Here is a 5,019-nt window from a genome sequence, read left to right as displayed (position 1 = left end):
CAGATGCAGGCAGCCGTTTCTGTTTTTTAAATGCATATATGCCCAAGTTGTATCAAGAGTCATTTCTCGTGGATTTTTGACTGAAAATTACGATTGTAACGTTTCAGAGTAACAAATTTTCGTATCAGATTTTTTTATGTTTGTTTATTATATTTTGTATTCAGGACTAAAATAATATTAATATTATTATATTTAGGGGGTCTTTTTTATAGGCCAATACTCTTTTGTATGTGTAATTGAATAAAAAATCAAAAACATTATTGTTTTGTTTTGTTTCCTTCATTTGTGCTTTGTCTTGCATCGAAAGGGCCAATATCAACACCTTGTTTGTAAGAAGTATTGTGTGGGGAAAGATGATTCTTGCATTTTATTTTAATTTTTATCTTAACAAACAAAAAGCAAATTTCTCAGTCAAAGTCTTGAAACGGTCATGGGTATGCATGCAAAAATATTGCAACAGTACTCAGTAGAACATAAAAACTGATACATGACCAACCACGCATGGGAATTGGGGAAGCAAATACTTTAAAACGAATTATTCCGAATTATATCAACGCAATAAAATTGCAATACTTTAGTACATGTATTTGAACAGCAATGAAGCCGGCCATAGGCGCGGCTAAGCGTATCATACCATACATTGCAGTTCAAATGCATCATGATCATGATTGTGGCCTAGTCGAGCCTAGCATGCATGCCAGTCGGTCTGCTGACTCGACGCGGCACAAAAATACCTCCAATTTTGCACAAAACAATCCATGATGTCAAATTATTACATCCAAAATGTCGCCATGAACGTCAGCTTCAACTTCTCCAGCCAAAGTTTTTGCATTGATAATCAGGTTTCATGTAATCATGAAATTAAACCTTGTTTGATGTGTATTCCCATTGCCACAGTATAACGGTTTTCCAACTTGTCTTCTACGATAAAGCTGCTGATCGCTGAGGCTACAACCTATAATTAAAGACCGAATTAAAAAAAGACTAGTTTGCGTCTGACGTCATGACAAAGGCGCGCCGTGATTGGTTGCTGACCTGCGCAGTATGGCTTTTGGTCTGGTTTACACGACGGCATACGCAAGCTAGTCTTTTTTTAATTCGGTCTTCAATTATACAATATATGAGCTTGAAAATATTCTAATGCATAATTCATTAACTTGATAGACCCACGCCATTGGCGCCACGTGCTATGTGTTTCTAGAATCCCTATAGAATAAGATTAATTTTAATGCTAATTTATTGCACATGCTGAGGAAGCGTGATTACCTTTTTGAACATTCGGAAATGGCGATAGGCGAATTTATGTATGGCGCAGAGAGGTGGGGATATATATTGGGCTCTCAATATTGGGCGGAAATTAGAGTACTTGTCGGAATATAAATTTGTACAATCGGCCTACATGCCGCTTAATGTTAATTTATTGCACATGCTGAGGAAGCGTGATTACCTTTTTGAACATTCGGAAATGGCGATAGGCGAATTTATGTATGGCGCAGAGAGGTGGGGGATATATATTGGGCTCTCAATATTGGGCGGAAATTAGAGTACTTGTCAGAATATAAATTTGTACAATCGGCCTACATGCCGCGCAATGTGCGGCATTTTAGGTGTCAATTTCAAAGCAAACTACCTCCTGCGGAGGCAGAAAAATTGTAAGTCCAGTTGATTAGATTTTAATTATCAATTTGATATTTTATATACCTGGATGGCTGAGAATATACACAAACATTGCGATATGAAGTTTTTGTAATGAAAAAAGACACATTTCTTGATTGGAAGAACCATTGATCTCCACGTTGAACACAGCTTTCTTTGATACATGCCAATACTTGTTGAAAAAGATTCTTTGGCGCGTTCCTGAATCCAATCGTATGAGTCAGAAAATCAAGCGTTAGATTGCCCTCTTCACTTTCTTTCTCATCAAAACTCTGGGTTATCTTATAATTACACGTGTAATCATCAGTGTAATATGGGATTTGTAATTGACGCAATGCATCGTGTACGTATCCTGAGTCCCGGTGATGCGATAATGATGTGTCGCTCTCTGGCGACCCATCCTGCGACGAAGTCTCGGACCCAAGATCAGGGAATGTCCTCCACAGTTTTCCATAGCCAGTGAAGTCTGAAGGAAAAAAAAGACGGTGGAAGAAAATTAGCAGTCCGAGAAGAAGACAGTGGCGTACCGGCCAACATTTCTAAAGCAATACCGTAAAACCTCGTCTACAAGTATATAGAGTGCTTTTGATGAAAGCTAAATGAATCCGGGCGCAATCCATCGACACAATGATAACATTATGCGGTTTGAGCAAATAAATTACCGATACAAGTATATACAAACAAGTACTATGGCAAAACCAATCTTTCGTATCAGCATATTTACACTTGTTTCGTATCAATTTAGCTTTCATAAAAAATAATTGATAAATACGGTAATTTGTTTTCAAAATGTTAAATGCTAACTTTGTGGTTAATTTTATTTCGGTATTTTGAACCAGAATCGCTTCGGGTATTTTAACCCAAAAGGTAAGGTGTATTGCGGCCCATTATGGTTGCAGCTGCCCATTATGGTTGCAGCTGCCCATTATGGTTGCAACTGCCCATTATGGTTGCAGCTGCCCATTATGGTTGCAACGGCCCATTATGGTTGCAGCTGCCCATTATGGTTGCAGCGGCCCATTATGGTTGCAGCGGCTCATTATGGTTGCAGCTGTCCATTATGGTTGCAACGGCCCATTATGGTTGCAGCTGCCCATTATGGTTGCAACGGCCCATTATGGTTGCAGCTGCCCATTATGGTCGCAGCAGCCCATTATGGTTGCAGCGGCTCATTATGGTTGCAGCTGCCCATTATGGTTGCAACGGCCCATTATGGTTGCAGCTGCCCATTATGGTTGCAGCTGCCCATTATGGTTGCAGCTGCCCATTATGGTTGCAGCTGCCCATTATGGTTGCAACGGCCCCTTATGGTTCCAGCTGCCCATTATGGTTGCAACGGCCCATTATGGTTGCAGTTGCCCATTATGGTTGCAGTTGCCCATTATGGTTGCAGCTGCCCATTATGGTTGCAACGGCCCCTTATGGTTCCAGCTGCCCATTATGGTTGCAACGGCCCATTATGGTTGCCCATTATGGTTGCAACGGCCCATTATGGTTGCAGTGGCCCATTATGGTTGCAGCGGCCCATTATGGTTGCAGCGGCCCATTATGGTTGCAGCTGTCCATTATGGTTGCAGCTGCCCATTATGATTGCAGCTTCCCATTATGGTTGCAGCTGCCCATTATGGTTGCAACAGCCCATTATGGTTGCAGCGGCCCATAATGGTTGCAGCGGCCCATTATGGTTGCAGCGGCCCATTATGGTTGCAGCGGCCCATTATGGTTGCAGCGGGCCATTATGGTTGCAGCTGCCCATTATGGTTGCAGCGGCCCATTATGGTGGCAGCTGCCCATTATGGTTGCAGCTGCCCATTATGGTTGCAGCTGCCCATTATGGTTGCAACGGCCCATTATGGTTGCAGTTATGGTGACAGCGGCCCATTATGGTTGCAGCTGCCCATTATGGTTGCAGCTGCCCATTATGGTTGCAACGGCCCCTTATGGTTGCAGCGGCCCCTTATGGTTGCAGCGGCCCATTATGGTTGCAGCGGCCCATTATGGTTGCAGCTGCCCATTATGGTTGCGGCCATTATGGTTGCAGCTGCCCATTATGGTTGCAGCGGCCCATTATGGTTGCAGCTGCCCATTATGGTTGCAGCTGTCCATTATGGTTGCAGCTGCCCATTATGGTTGCAGCTGCCCATTATGGTTGCAGCTGCCCATTATGGTTGCAACGGCCCATTATGGTTGCAGCTGCCCATTATGGTTGCAGCTGCCCATTATGGTTGCAGCTGCCCATTATGGTTGCAGCTGCCCATTATGGTTGCAACGGCCCCTTATGGTTCCAGCTGCCCATTATGGTTCCAGCTGCCCATTATGGTTGCAGTTGCCCATTATGGTTGCAGCGGCCCATTATGGTTGCAGCTGTCCATTATGGTTGCAGCTGCCAATTATGGTTGCAGCTTCCCATTATGGTTGCAGCTGCCCATTATGGTTGCAACGGCCCATTATGGTTGCAGCTGCCCATTATGGTTGCAGCGGCCCCTTATGGTTGCAGCTGCCCATTATGGTTGCAACGGCCCATTATGGTAGCAGCTGCCCATTATCAGTGGCGGATTTAAGCTGTCAGCAAGTCAGCAAGTACTGACAAGGGCCCCCCTGTTATTTTGGCCAAAGCCCCCCCCCTGCTTTTTTTTGCTTTAATTGTTTTCTGCAAGGTTCAAAGGTCCGGTGGGTAGAATAGTACTGAAAAGGTTATATATGCCCGTGCATTCAAGAGGACATTCTATTTATGCCTGCATTTATGATTCTTGAAAAGTTTCATTAAATTTTGCTCGTTTTGGCCACAGCAAGAGATCAAAAGTCAAGGGCCCTAGCTGTCCAAATTTAATATTTGGGAATACAATTTCTATAGAATCACGACTACGAATTGGTGCGGTACATTAGATATGAATTTTGCCACTGTTTTAATGTGTTCCGTACGGCATGGGGACTCCTGATTGCTGAGAAGGCTCCCTCCTCCTCAGTCATCCTACACTCTTGCCGCCCCTAGTTACTAACAGGGCTGCCCGAACCCGAACTGTAGCTAGTCAGTGCGCCCCCACCAGAATATCCCTTTAAACATTGATTAAGAAAATATAGGCTTATATATAGCATGAACCAGACGTTGCAAAATTGAAGAGAGCAGCCCAAGCTGAATACCGTAAAACCTCGTCTACAAGCATATAGAGTGCTTCTGGTGAAAGTTGCATTAATCTAGGCACCATTATGGAGTTTGAGAAAATAAATTACGGATCCAAGGCTATACAAACAAGTATTATTTTAAGATCAATCTATTGTATTGGCATATTTACGCTTGTTTCGAACTAATTTAGCTTTCATAAAAAACACTATATGCTTGTAGACGAGGTTTTACGGTATGCC

The sequence above is a fragment of the Amphiura filiformis genome, unplaced genomic scaffold, assembly GCF_039555335.1.
Source record: "Amphiura filiformis unplaced genomic scaffold, Afil_fr2py scaffold_73, whole genome shotgun sequence".
Classification (NCBI taxonomy): domain Eukaryota; kingdom Metazoa; phylum Echinodermata; class Ophiuroidea; order Amphilepidida; family Amphiuridae; genus Amphiura; species Amphiura filiformis.
The sequence above is the reverse complement of the archived record's forward strand: the minus strand, read 5'-3'. Positions refer to the sequence as shown.